Below are 15,279 nucleotides of genomic sequence, written 5' to 3'. Positions count from 1 at the left end.
AGTGGCCACAGAACTATAAAAACAGGTAAAATAAAACCCCGTCTGCAGCAGAAAATTACGAAAGGATAACCAGAACTTTCTGAGAAATTTCTTTGCAGTGCGATAATACACAGTTAAAAGAAGTGTCAAGCAGTCTGCATGGCAAGCAAGATAATGGGACAACTGGAACTCCCAATACTAATAAGGTCAGAATGGCAGGGGTAGAACAGAAGGAAACTGAAAGTAAGAAAAAAACTCAATGATGAGAAAAATGTCTATTAATGACACTGGAAGATATACCAGTGCCACTAGCCACTAGTTCATAGATAAGTGACTGAATGGCCAACGTTCTCACTGCTGGTCCATTGCAAGGATGCTGCAGCACAGCAGGGCTCCTAATGAAAGAAGCGATGCCACCCAGGTGCGGTGGCTCAAGCCTGTGTAATCCCAGCACTTTGGGAGGCCGAGGCAGGTGGATCACTTGCGGTCAGGAGTTCGAGACCAGCCTGGCCAACATAGTGAAACCCCATCTCTACTAAAAAAGAAAAAAAAAAATTAGCTGGGCGTCGTGGCAGGTGCCTATAATCCCAGCTACTCGGGAGGCTGAGGCAGAAGAATCGCTTGAAGCCAGTGGGTGGAGGTTGCAGTGAGCCAAGATTGTGCCGCTGCACTCCAGCCTGGGTGACAGAGTGAGACTCCGTCTCAAAAAAAAGAAAGAAGCAATGCCAGAGAAGACAGAACATGCCCCAGTTAACATCAGGCTGTCGCAACAAGATGCCATTCAATAACAGTGGTGAGGTTTCTAAAGGAAGCCACTGAAGGCCTCCTACTTCTCGTAAATACGTGACAAGTACTTCTCATAAACAAGTCTCCAAGCATTCGACAGTAATTAGACACTAGAACAATCATGGGTCCATCTGCAAGATATTCTAAGACACATGTTCTTCCACATTTTAACATCTCTGACATCAATGGTACCTTACAATTGCTGCCAGCCAGATGGCAGCTCTGACTTACTGTGAAAATCAACCAATGAGAACTTCTAGATGATCAAAAAATACTTGCATCAATGCATCTTGATTTGATAAAATCCGCTATTAAACTGGGAAAGACTTTTGGAGGGACACCAGTATCACCACCCAGACCACTTAGCCATGGGCTTGGTCTCTAACTAAGGCAGGTGTGTGCTGTAGCAAACACCTAATGTTTCAGTTTTACACAGACATGCACACACACACCAGGTTTACAATGGAAAAACTTTAAAACCAACAAGAAATTTAAAGAACAGGTTGGTATCAATTTCTGATACACCAAGTACCAGAAAATACTGGAGCACCATCTATCGCAGTGCTACTCAAAGTGTGGTCTGGTACAGCATTGCTTTTTACTGGTTTGCAAGTGAAACCTTTTAATTCATATAAATGTCATATCAATTTAACATTGTCATGACATCAAGCATGTGATCAGCAATTTATTTTTATTGTAGTTTACCAAAGTATTGGCTCATGGCAGATTGGAATTTTTTTTTTTTTTAAGACAGAGTTTTGCCCTGCCACCCAGGCTGGAGTGCAGTGGTACAATCTCAGCTACTGCAACCTTCGCCTCCCAGGTTCAAATGATTCCCCTGCCTCAGCCTCCCAAGTAGCTGGGATTACAGGCATGCACCACCATGCCCAGCTAACTTTTTGTATTTTTAGTAGTCTCAGGGTTTCACCATGTTGGCCAGGCTGGTCTCGAACTCCTTAAGTGATCTGCCCGCCTCGGCTTCCCAAAGTGCTGGGATTACAGGTGTGAACCACTACACCCAGCCAGATTGGAAAATTTTAAAGAACAACTGCTTTGCCATAGATAGTCTGGAAAATATTGCTCTATAGAGTTCATCTGGAGGACCAGACAGGCAAAACCATGATCTAAAATGCATATAACCACAAAAGTAATCACTATTCTATTTCTAACAAAATAGCAGACTAGATGTCTGAAACCCACCGGGTAAAGAACATCTAGACTGCTGGAGAAAAAAGTTTATATTACACAATTAATTGATTGAACAGGATATATATATATATATGAGACAGGGTCTTGCTCTGTTGCTTAGGCTGGCATGCAGTGGTGTAATTATCTGCATCTCCCAGGCTCAAGCGATCCTGCCACCTTAGCCTCCCCAGTAGCTAGGATGACAGGTACACGCCACCACACCAGGCTAATTTTTTTATTTTTTTATGGAGATGGGGTCTCACTATATTGCCCAGGCTGGTCTTGAACTCCTAGGCTCAAAGAATCCTCCTGCCCTGGCTTCTCAAAGTGCTGGGATTCCAGGCATGAGCCATCACGTTCAGCCCCCGAACTGGTAATATACTGATATGGCTCAAATCACTAAAAATATTAAGAACGTCTATAAAAGAAATCTGTCACCAATGCCCCCCCATCTACCTGTTTCCATTACTGCTTCCCCAGCATTACTAGTTTCTTGTCCTTCCAGAGGTTTTAAAAATGCATATACAAGTCAAAATATATACACACATTTATGGTATATATGAATTATATATGTACATATTCATAAACTTTTCTCTCTTCCTTTTTAATACAAGTGTAGTAAAAGCATGTTTTAAAATACATAATTGAACCGTTAGGAAAATAAAGAAGAGTCTCTAAGGTCAGAAATGAGAAAAAAACCACTCAGTGACTGAGCGCTGGAGTCCATGCTTGCCTCCTGACCATCTATTGGTCCTTGGTGACCTGGAGATGGAGAGAAGCCTGAGATAAGAATGACAGGACAACTCTTCTGAGAGCCTTGGGTAAATCTGGACTCCCTGAAAGGCAAGCAGAAAAATCCTCGTCCATAGAGGGAAGATGCGGATGCTCTCCATCTTGGATTCAGTCCTCAGTGAAATAGAATAAAAGAAAAAAGTCTTGGCCAGGCACAGTGGCTCATGCCAGCAATCCCAGCACTTTCAAAGGTGGAGGCAGGTGGATCACTTGAGGTCAGGAGTTTGAGACCAGACTGGTCAACATGGTGAAACTCCGTCACTACTAAAAAATACAAAATATGGCCAGGCATGGTGGTGTGCACCTGTGGTCCCAGCTACTTGGAAGGCTGAGGCATGAGAATCCCTTGAACCTGGGAGGCGGAGGCTGCAATGAGCAGAGATCACGCCACTGCACTTCAGCATGGGCAACAGAGAGAGACTCCATCTCAAACAGAAACAAAAACAAAAAAGAAAAAAGTCTTCTTGGAGAACACCTCACCACGTGGGTTTGGGCCAAGAATGCAACCTCCCTGTGTACCTGAACAAAACCCAAGAGAAGAGAAGGAAATGAGGGAAATACATCATATATGACCATAAATAATATGAAAAGAACCACACAAGTTCTAGAAATGACAGGTACAATCACTGACATCAGAAACTCAAAAGACAAGTAATACCGAATCTTACGTACTCACAGTTTACGAAACAATTGGAATCTAGATTAGAAGAAGCTACCCAGAATGCAGACCAGAGAGAGGGACAGGCAAAGACACAGAAATCATGAAAAAGTTTGAGATGTGGATGACAGAATAAGAAGGTCTAAAATCCCAGTGATTTTTATCTGTTGGTCCCACTGTGTGATCCTTAAGTGCTATTAAACTACCAAAACATGTAGGTCAAGTGCTGGCCAAGTAACAGAGAAACCTGGCCCACTAATAATCTCAGTGCCTGCGGCAAGGCTTTAGATCAAAAACAGCAGCAACGAAGATCATCTAAGCTCTACTGAATAGTCTAGAGGCGATTACATTTTGGTGAAGTTTAGAGTAGATCCTACTGTTCCCTTCTCCTAAGATGTTTTACTTTAAATACCATTAGATACATCTCCTCCTTTGAAGAACTTTTCGTGTTGAGAATGCAGTATTTTATCATAGATTCATTCTGACTCTCCCAACAGCCACAAAGCCCTCTCTAGGTTTATGGATGAAGAGAATTGTTAAGTACTGTATCTGAAATTTCTACTCAAAATAAGCCAGACTATATCACGGGGCCTTTAAAAAATGTAATTGTGCCTCCCCTCTGTCCCTGTCTCTCTCTAATATTTTCTTTCCAAAATCCAACAGGTTAGTTTGTTGTGCACCCCCTAGAGTACAAGATCCTACCTTGCAGAATATTGTTTTGACTTACATAATGCAACTAACAAAGCCACGTGGTACAAATTACTTGAAATGTTTATCAAAACAATAAAAGAATATCCATTAAGTCACCAAATAAACAAAACACCTCTAGCACTAGGCTCAGCACACAGTGGTACTCCATGACTACTTTGCAGTCACTTACTGAACAACATCTTTAGAGCCCCAAATGTACACTAGTCATTATTATATGCACTGAAATTCAACAAGCAACAGGTGAATTCCCTACTGTCGAGGAGCTGTGGCTTAATGGGGAAGTTGGGTTGCACATGCCCAGAAGCTCTTCTCCTTACAAAACTCTTAAAGATGTCAACAAAGCTTTGCTCTGGAGAATCGTTCCACAGGTGGAAACAATGCCTTTGGCCATGACCAGTGTGTTGGAAGCCAATCTACAGATTTCTACACAGAAATCACGAAAGAGTTTGAGATGTGGATGACAGAATAAAAAGCTCTAAAATCCCAGTGATTTTTTTCAAAATTTTTTTTAAAAATCCCAGTGATTTTTTTTTCAAAAAATTTTTTACATCCCAGTGGTTTTTTTCAAAATAAGGAAGAGTTTCCAAGGTCAGAAGTAGCCTTGTGGGCTGGTGCAGTGGCTCATGCCTATAATTCTAGCACTTTCGGAAGACGAGGCAGGCGGATCACTTGAGGTCAGGAGTTCAAGACCAGCCTGGCCAACATGGCAAAACCCCATCTCTACTAAAAATAGAAAAATTAGCTGGGCGTGGTGGCACATGCCTATAATTCCAGCTACTCGGGAAGCTGAGGCACAAGAATGACTTGAACCCGGGAGGCAGAAGTTGCAGTGAGCCGAGATCCGCACCATTGCACGCCAGCCTGGGTGATGGAGACGGAGAGAGGGAGGGCGGGCACTGTGATCAATTGCCTAGTGTTTCAAAAATGGCCTCGATGGTGGAGCCCTTAAAGTGGGGCAGTATTATAAGTGGCACGGACAGGGTCTTACAAGTTTTCCTGGTTTCTAACCAGTTTTTCTTTTAGTGTCTCAGATCAGGGTTTCTGCATTTCCTAGACAGTATGAACTTGAGCCTACGATTCCTACACGTTGCACAAGCTTTCTCATGGATGTCCACTTCCACCCTCAGCCTAGGGCAGATGACTTGCTTCTAGATTCTATACTGGGAATCCAGTTCTTACCTTCCTGCAATGCATTTGGCTTGCAGCCCTGACCTTTTTGTTGGCAAAGTGGTGTGTGGGGAGGTACTTTTTATTGATACATAATGTACATATTATAAAGTCACATGTAAGTACACAGCTCAAAGAATTTTCTCAAAGTGAAACTCTCACGTAACCAGTACCCAGATCAAAAAACAGTATTAGCAGAACCCCAGAAGTCCCCTCGTGTCTCCTTCCACGTACTATGCTCCCCTCAAGGGTACTCATTGTCCTGACTTCTAACACTACAGACTAGTTTTGCTGGCTTTAAATTTTTATATAAATGGAATCCCATAGGATGTATCTTTCCTATCTGGCCTCTTTGGGTTGCGTTATGTTTGTGAGAATCATACGCGTTGTTACATTTAGCTATCATGTATTCACTCTTGTTACAGGATAGTTTTACTAATATACCACACTTTATTTACTTTCTGTTGATGGATGTTTGGGTTGTTTACAGTTTGAGGTTATTATAACTAGTATGCAGCATTGACTCTGTCCTCCCACTAGTACTAAAAACCCTACTCTTCCCACTATCCCCCAAGCCTTCAACTTTTGGACAAGATGAAGAAACGCTAACCAGATTTACTCTCTCCCACCTGAAACAACCAAAAAATAAAAAAATAAAAAAAATACAGGAGACAACAGTTTTGAAGATACTGGACATCAAGCAAAGGAAGATAGTGATTCCTATGACACAGAAAATAAGGTAGGCTGGGTGCGGTGGCTCATGCCTGTAATCCCAGCACTTTGGGAGGCCAAGGCGGGAGGATAGTTTGAGGTCAGGAGTTCGAGACCAGCCTGCCCAACATGGTGAAACCCTATCTCTTCTAAAAATACAAAAAATAATTAGCCAGGTGTGGTCTCACGTGCCTGTAATCCCAGCTACTCGGGAGGCTGAGGCAGGAGAATCACTTGAATCTGGGAGGCGGAGGTTGTAGTGACCCAAGATGGCGCCACTGCACTCCAGCCTGGGCAACAGAGCAAGATTCCAACTCAAAAAAAAAGAAAATGAAGAGCTGGAGTCAAGAGTCCAGAAAAACAAAAACATCCAGCACCCAACACGGTGAAATTCAAAATGTCTGGCATCTATTAAAAAATTTCCAAGCATAGGGACCAAAAGGATTGCATAAAAGCATGAAGCGGGCTGCAAGTTAAAAAAAAAAAAAAAAAAAAATTTCCACGCATGCAAAAGAATCAGGAAAATATACCAATGAGAAGAAATATCAATAAATTAAAACCCCACCGGGATTCAAATTAGCAGACCAGACCAACCCACTGCTTTGCATTCCCTCTTGGTTTCTGGAATATGCAGATTTTCCTTTCATATTTTCAGGCTCTGGGTGTGTAAGTGTCTAATTATTACAGCATTTCCATGTGTTAATAGGAGAGGTGGTTCTCACATGTGCACAGGCCACCTCTCATTCAGAAGTCAAGTCTGTATGGGACTCTGCAAATGCAGTGTGATACAGGCTATCATCAAAGTATGTCTGGAACACTTCTAGAGAAGAGAGATGGAAGCATCCAACTATTCCTAGGAGGCAGTCTTGCCAGACTTTCATACTCCAAGTGTGGCCCATGGACCAGCAGCATTGGCAACACCTGGGAGCTTTTCAGAGCTTCAAAATTTCAGGCCTCACCCCCCAAAACTACTGAAACTGAATCTTCAGTTTAACAAGATCTCTAGGTGATTTACAGGCACACTCAAGCTTGAGCAGCACTGCTTTAAGACTCATCTCTGCTATAAATTCTTAGTGACTTCACAGACAAGTCTGAAAAGGCCTGGAGCTCATCCTCTAGGCAAGAAATAACCATGAAAGACTAAAAGGAAGCAACCAGGATCATTTTTGTATTTACAGAAGTTAAGAGAATAAAGTACAGGCAGGGGAGATGGAAGGCAAGGGGAAAAAATTGCAAAGGTCCAAAAGAAAGAGAGAGGCACACAAACCAGAAAGGCATAAGAAACAAGTGAAAGGCTGGGTGCAGTGGTTCATGCCTGTAATCCCAGCCAATTTGGGAGGCTTAGGCAGGTGGATCACCTGAGGTTGGGAGTTCAAGACCAGCCTGGCCAACATGGTGAAACCCCGTCTCTACCAAAAATACAAAAATTAGCCAGGCGTGGTGGCGCACACCTGTAATCCCAGCTGGTCGGGAGGCTGAGGCAGGAGAATCGCTTGAACCCGGGAGGCAGAGGTTGTGGTGAGCCAAGTCTGCACCACTGAACTCCAGCCTGGGCAACACAGCAAGACTGTCTCAAACAAAACAAAACAAAACACACACACAAAAGAAACAACCGAAGGAAGTAAAGTCAAGAGAAGGTGAGAACTCAGAATCAAGGAGTTTAGCCAATAACTGATGATGGTATTGCTGGAGGGGGAATGAGGGAGAATGAGGGGTATACCTGGGTCAGGCTATGGTAACTAGTGGTGCCATTCGTAAAATCTAGGCACAATGAGAGATGGGAAAGAGTAATGAATTTTTGAACATACGAACTTTAATTTACTCTCAAGACATCAAGTGGTGACATCTCATCTAGGAGATCAGAGGTTTGCAACTTTTAGTATAAATAATGCCCACAGGTAGAGACCACAAGTGAATAAACCGGATGAAGAGACTAGGAATCTGCATTTTTCACAAGCATCCCAAATGATGCAGGCTGGCAGTCAACTACAATTGGAGAAACACTACAGTAGAATATAAATTCTCCAGAGCCCAGCAAAGCAATAATACATAGTATGTTCTCAATTTTTAAAAATAATTTTGAATAAATGAAGAGTAAATAAATAAACAGATACAGAGAGCTCAGCAGGTAAGCTTAGCCTAGAGATAAAAATACAGAAGCCATCCACCATAAGGTAAATCCACAAGCTCTCCAACACACAGCATTCTTAGAAGACTGGCCAAGAAGGAATATATTATTATCGAATCAGTAATGCATGAAGGAGAGGCCGGGCACAGTGGCTCATGCCTGTAATCCCAGCACTTTGGGAGGCTGAGGCGGGTGGATCACCTGAGGCCAGGAGTTCGAGACCAGCCCAACCAATATGGTGAAACCCCGTCTCCACTAAAAATACAAAAATTAGCCGGGCATGGTGGTGCGCCTGTAATCCCAGCGACTTGGGAGGCTGAGGCAGAAGAACTGCTTGAACCTGGGAGGCAGAGGTTGCAGTGAGCCAAGATTGTGCCACTGCACTCCAGCCTGGATGACAAGATCGAAACTCCCTCTCAAAAAAAAAAGAGTAATGCATGAAGGAGACTAAAAGTGGGGATCAAAGAAGCAGAAAGACAGCCAGGATGCAAGTAAAGTGACAGAAGGGTTTATCTGGCCAGGCTGTTTTCTTTCTCAAAGGGTTCAAGAAAGAATAACACTGAATGCTGCTGGAGAGACCAAGATAAGAATGGTAATGTCCAGTAGATTATATATGTACTTACTGCTATCTCTGAGCACTTTTGGCAAGAATTGGGGCAGTTCACGGAGGGTAAGCGTAGATAGCTAAAAATGGGTTAAAAAGTAAATGAATGGGAGTTGAGATGTGATAACAGTAAACAAACACTAGTTTCTACTGAAACCTGACAGTGAGTGAAAGGGCCAAAGAGTGGAACAGAGGGCTTCTAGTTTAATTTTTCTAGTTTTTTTGAGATACAATCTTGCTCTCTCACCCAGGTTGGAGTGCAGTGGCAATCATAGCTCACTGCATACCACTGCTTCTGGCTAATTTTTTTAAATTTTCCTGTGGCGATGGGGTCTTGCTATATTGCTCAGGCTGGTTTTGAACTCCTGGACTCAGGCGATCCTCCCCGCCTTGGCTCTCCAGTTGAATTTTTTTTCCCCCGAGACGAAGTTTTGCTCATGTTGCCCAGGCTGGAGAGCAATGGCACAACCTTGGCTCACTGCAACCTACACCTCCCGAGTTCAAGTGATTCTCCTGCCTCAGCCTCCGGAGTAGCTGGGATTACAGGTGAGCACCACCACGCCCGGCTAATTTTTTATATTTTTAGTAGAGATGATGTTTCCCCATGTTGGCCAGGCTGGTCTCAAACTCCTGACCTCAGGTGATCCACCTGCCTTGGCCTCCCAAAGTGCTGGGATTACAGGCGTGAGCCACCACGCCCAGCCTCTAGTTCAATTTTGACTACTTGAAATTCTTTAAAAATTCAAGAAGAGCTAGCCGAAGGGCAAAGAGAGAAAAAGAAAAAACTAATTTAAGGCATGATGGGATCCACAGTATGAAGTAGGAGCTAAGGTCATCTACCAAGAATGTGGTAGAATGAAGATTTAGAAGAGGTTTTTTTAAGTGATGGGTGTCAAAACTAAATACAGAAAAAAAAGTACTGCCAGGCAGCACCACATGCAGGTTTAGCTGAGCCCTGAGACTACCAATGTGTAGCAGTATTAGTCCACATGGCTGTGTGATTACCCTCTGTAGGATTTTCAAAGTTGAGCAGCTATAATTATTGGATGGATTCAGGATAACAGGGCAGACTGATACGAGGTGGGACAAGAGGCAAGATAATGAAGTGATGAACTGTGGGCTCTGGGCTAAATGGAGAATTAAATTGAAGCCAAGAGGTGGCAGGTGCTGGACACAACTGTGGGCAGACAGCCTGGGGCAGTCATTCTCAGCCTAGGCTGCACATCCGTGTCACCTAGGGAGTTTTGAAAATACTGATGCCTGAACCAATTTAACCATGTCTGTAGGGGTGAGACCCAGGCAGCAGTCGTTTCTTTTTTTTAAGCCCTCGATGTGACTCCATAGTGCAGTCAAACTTGACAACCACAGGTCTAGAAAGACTAGGTGACTGAAGAATGGAAAAGGCCTATAATCCCAGCACCTGTGAAGGCCAAGGTGGGCAGATTGTTTGAGCTCAGGAGTTCGAGACCAGCCTAGCCAACACGGCGGAACCCCGTCTCTACAAAAAACACAAAAATTAGCCAGGCATGGTGGCATGTGCCTGTAGTCCCAGATACCCAGGAGGCTGAGGTAGGAGGATTGCTTGAGCCTGGGAGGTCAAGGCTGTAGTGAGCCATGATCGCACTACTGCACTCCAGCCTGGGTAACAGGGCGAGACCCTGTCTCAAAAAGAAAAGAAAAAAAGCCAAAGTGGGAACATTTTTTTTTTTTTTTCTGAGGCAGAGTCTCACTCTGTCACCCAGGCTGGAGTGCAGTGGCACGATCTTGGCTCACTGCAACCCCCGCCTCCTGGGTTCAAGTGATTCTCTTGTCTCTGCCTCCCAAGTAGCTGGGATTACAGGCGCCTGCCACCACACCTGGCTAATTTTTCTATTTTTAGTAGAAATGGGGTTTTGCCATGTTGGTCAGATTGGTCTCGAACTCCTGACCTCAGGTGATCCGCCTGCCTCGGCCTCCCAAAGTGCTGGGATTACAGGCGTGAGCCACCGCACCTGGTCTGTCTCATTTTTAAATAACTTCTTTTACAGTTTTGTTTTCAAATTTGGCTTTTGCAAGAGGAAAGCCTGGCATGCAGGGAAACCCATCAGAGACAGGTAAAGGTTAAACAAGGAGGGTGGGCTCCTTCCCCTTCAGATGGCGGGAAGCAGCCTCTGCAGCAACCTTAATACAGCCCTTCACAAGTGAGGCACAAGAATTTCACTCGGCTGGGTACAGTGGCTCATGCCTGTAATCCCAGCACTTTGCCGGGCTGAGACGGGGGAATCACTTGAGGTCAGGAGTTCGAGACCAGAATGGCCAACATGATAAAACCCCATCTCTACTGAAAGTACAAAAACCAGCAGGGCATGGTGGCACGTGCTTGTAGTCCCAGATGCTTGGGAGGCTGAGGCACAAGAATCACTCGAACCCAGAGGGCGGAGGTTGCAGTGAGCCGAGATCGCACAATTGCACTCCAGCCTGGGCGACAGAATGAGACTCTGTCTCAAAAAAAAAAAAGAGAGAATTTCACTCTAGGTTTCTAAGGAATAATATGAATTCCACAAGGGCAAAAGTTCACCTTGCTCAACAACCCCAGAATGTGTTGTTTTTATAATTCCGCTGTGTGGTTCTGCTGAACCAATTTATCTGACTCTAGGAATTTATCTTCCCTGCTCCATGTCACAAAGCTTGTTAATATTTCGTGTAAAATTAGGTTCACTGCTATATCAGCAGGTCCCTAACTTCACATAGTCCATGCCAGCAATTTCCAGTGACTAATGACCTTTGTTATTGTTATCACTCATGACTATATTACTGTCTGTTTATAATCGGTATGTCATGACCAATTTACTACATGTATCGCTTATTTCAAAAATGGTATTGCTTCAAAATGGGCTTCATAAGCAATACAAAGCACACCTTCTTGTGCAAGCTTAACTTTGCTAACACAAATTCTCTCACAGAAGGTAAAATAACCAGTAGTGAGTTAGCTCTATAGGAAAACACAAACTGCCCACTGGACAATGGGCTTACTACACTATAGAATCTAAAAGATTCCACCACCATAGAAAACAAATAGGAGATGACCGGGTGCCATAAGGGGCACCTAACCCAATACGGAACTAAAGTCTAAAATGACTTGAACGAGTAGGAGTTAATTAAGCAACAAAAAGGGAAGGAAGGCCGGGCGCAGTGGCTCACGCCTGTCATCCCAGCACTCGGCCGGGAGGCCGAGGCGGGCAGATCACGAGGTCAGGAGATCGAGACCATCCTGGCTAACACAGTGAAATCCCATCTCTACTAAAAATACAAAAAATTAGCCGGGCGAGGTGGCAGGCGCCTGCAGTCCCAGCTACTCGGGAGGCTGAGGCAGGAGAATGGCGTGAACCCCACGGGGTGGAGCCTGCAGTGAGCCGAGATCGTGCCACTGCACTCCAGCCTGGGCGACAGCGAGACTCTATCTCAAAAAAAAAAAAAAAAAAAAAAAGGAAGGAAAGAAGGAAGAGAAAGAAAAAAGAAAGAAAGTAAAGACAATTCCAAAGAAAGCACATTGCACATTTGGGGAAATGCCAGTAATACAACGTTGCTGGTTCAGCTCCTACAGAGCTGTGCTTGTCTCACTAAGGAGTTTGAACTGTACCTGGAGGCAATGAGGATTCATGGTAAGATTTTAAGCTACTGTGATCCAAGATTAGTAATCCAGAAGGATAAAGGCTACACAATAAGAAACAGAAAATCGAGGGGGTGCAAGGCTGCAGCTAGAGACACCAGAGAGTAGACATAGCTTCAACATCTAGGATAGATATGAAGGTGTGCTGAACTAATTAATGTGAGAGAGAAAGGGAGGGATGATGAATCAATAGAACCATCACTCAATATTAAAATCTTGCAATTTCCACTTTGCTCTTTTCCTTTTCTTCAACTTTTAAGTTCAGGGGTACATGTGCAGGATGTGCAGGTTTGTTACATAGGTAAACATGTGCCATGGTGGTTTGCTGCTCAGGTCACCCCATCACCTAGGTATTAAGCCCAGTATCTATTAACTATTCTTCTTGATGCTCTCCCTCCCTACACTGCCCCTCACTTTGCTCTTTAAAGCTATCACACTATAGTTTAATTCTGTATCTTCCCAGGCTCAGGTTAAAGGGGCTGAATTGCTGGATTGCCTTATTCATTTCCCTGAAAGTAGGATCATTGTAGCAATGATCCTGACTGATGAATGTTTGACCACAGTCCAAGGGCATTCTCAGGACTAAACCCAAAAAAGACGTTCTCAATTTACATTCCACTAAGGCTCGGAACACCAAGTATTCATGAATTTAAGGCAAAGATCGTACTAACTAAAAATAATATCCCAAATGCTAAAATTTACATTAAAAACATAACCAGTTTTTGACAGGTAGTTTATCGCAGTTATCCTAACACAATGAGTATGCAAATTCCATTCAAAAACTATGCATCAGGTATTGAAGTTGCTGTACATTAGAAATAGCATATTTGGGTTGGGCGCAGTGGCTCACGCCCGTAATCCCAGAACTTCACGAGGCCGAGGTGGGGGCATCACTTGAGCCCAGGAGTTTGAGACCAGCCTGGGTAACAAAAATTAGCTGGGTGTGATGGCATGCACCTGTAGTCCCAGCTACTTGGGAGGCTGAGGTGGGAGAATTGCTGGAGCCTGGGATGTGGAGGCTGCAGTGAGCTGTGATCGAGCCACTGCATTCCAGCCTGGGCAACAGAGAGGACTGTCTCAAAAAAATAATAATAAACAAAATAAAGGAAATATGTTTGTAGAAAGCAGAATTAACTTTAAAAAATCTTAAAAAATCTCCAAGGGGTCAGGCATGATGGCTCACACCTGTAATCTCAGCACTTTGGGAGCCAAGACAGGTAGATCACTTAAGTCCAGGAGCTCAAGACCAGCGTGGGAAACATGGCAGAACCCTATCTCTACAAAAAGCACAAAAATTAGCCAGGCATGCCTGTAGTCCCAGCTACTTGGGAGCTACCTAGGAAGCTAAAGCAGGAGAATCATTCCAGCCTGGGATGCAGTGGTTGCAGTGAGCCAAGATCGTGCCATTGCACTCCAGCCTAAGCAACAGAGCAAGACCCTGTCTCAAAGGAAAAATACACACACACATACACACACACAAACACACACACACACACACACACGTATACCTCCAGGTAAAAAAGGACCTCTGTTTTACTTGAGGGTAGCTAATATTTAAGGACACATAAATTATTTCCACACTAGCCTAACACCTCCAGTCGAAAGATAAAGCCTGGTGCTAAACATTAGGACCTTATGTACACAGGGAAATAATAATAATACGAGGTGGATGGGATAGGGGAGAGAGAATGAAGCAAGGTTTCTGCTTAGATCACTTCATCATGCAGCAACGTGGCTCCTAAGGGCTAGAAGAGAAACACTACCACCAGTTCCAGGCTTTTATACAATTTCACCTCAAGCCCCAAGCTATCAAGCCACACTAGCACTCACCCCCCCCAAAAAAAAAAAAAAAAATTAACCCATAAAGGCTATTTAACTTGCCAAGGCTATAATCTTTAGTTATTTTTAGGAAATCTTCAATCTCAACAATAAGACTCTTGAATTTGAAATGTCTCTAATCTGAATGTTACCTTTAACATTGTAGGCAGAAATCCTACAAACATCTGCCATCTAAAATAGGTTAAGAAAGGGCAATAGAAGCTTTGAAACATACCCAAGTATAAAGCAGAATTCAGTTTATAATAAAAATATTTCAAAACAGTGGAATAATCAAATAATCATCTGATAAGTAATTTTGGACAAGTCTCTAAATATTTAGAAGAAACTGTAATTAGGGCTCTAGCTCTCATATAACGAAGTAAAATACTGGGTGAATTTAGGGTAATATGTGAAAAAATTAAGAAAAAATAAAAATACTAAGAGGAAGCAGAGATTAACATATATAATAATTTGGAGGAATAAGGAAGATATAAAAATTATAAGAGTTAGAAAATGTAAAAGAAACGGAAAGACCTATCTACCTAAAACACACATGCACACACACTTTTCTCCATGTCAAATATATGTACAAAGTTAAAAGACAAAAAACAGACTGGGGAAAAGAATGCTACATGTGACAGATAACAGAAAACAACCTTTATATCAGAAAGATGAATTCAGCACCAGATTGCAGCACAGGCAAAGGATTACGAGTATGTAATTTACATCTAAATGTAACTAGCATATAAACATATTTTAAAAGTGCTCAATGTAACTTTAAGGAATGAAAACAGAAACAGAAAACAGTGAAATACCTGCTACTTAGTGTTTGTAGGGCAAAATGGGGCCATCATACAATGTTACCAGGACTGTGAATATATATATAACATTTCTATGGGGCCAATATGTATCAAAGTTTAAAACGTGCACCACTTCTGGCCCAATAATTCCTCTTTCGGAAATATAACTGAGATCATTTCTCAAAGATGTATGCATATAAATTCATCACAGTGTTGTTTGCATCTATTACAAATGATGTAGAGATCATACAGATATTGACATGCAAAAAATGGTCAAGACATTTTACA

General features: G+C 43.0%; 1 protein-coding gene across 1 annotated transcript in view; it reads right to left on the bottom strand.

Moving 5' to 3' along the window:
* Positions 1-15,279, bottom strand: part of UGCG (UDP-glucose ceramide glucosyltransferase) — a 38,497-nt gene that overhangs the window by 20,964 nt on the left and 2,254 nt on the right. The window lies entirely within an intron of this gene.

Source organism: Pongo abelii, chromosome 13, assembly GCF_028885655.2.
Source record: "Pongo abelii isolate AG06213 chromosome 13, NHGRI_mPonAbe1-v2.0_pri, whole genome shotgun sequence".
NCBI classification, from domain to species: domain Eukaryota; kingdom Metazoa; phylum Chordata; class Mammalia; order Primates; family Hominidae; genus Pongo; species Pongo abelii.
This window is presented reverse-complemented; position numbering and strand designations above follow the sequence as displayed.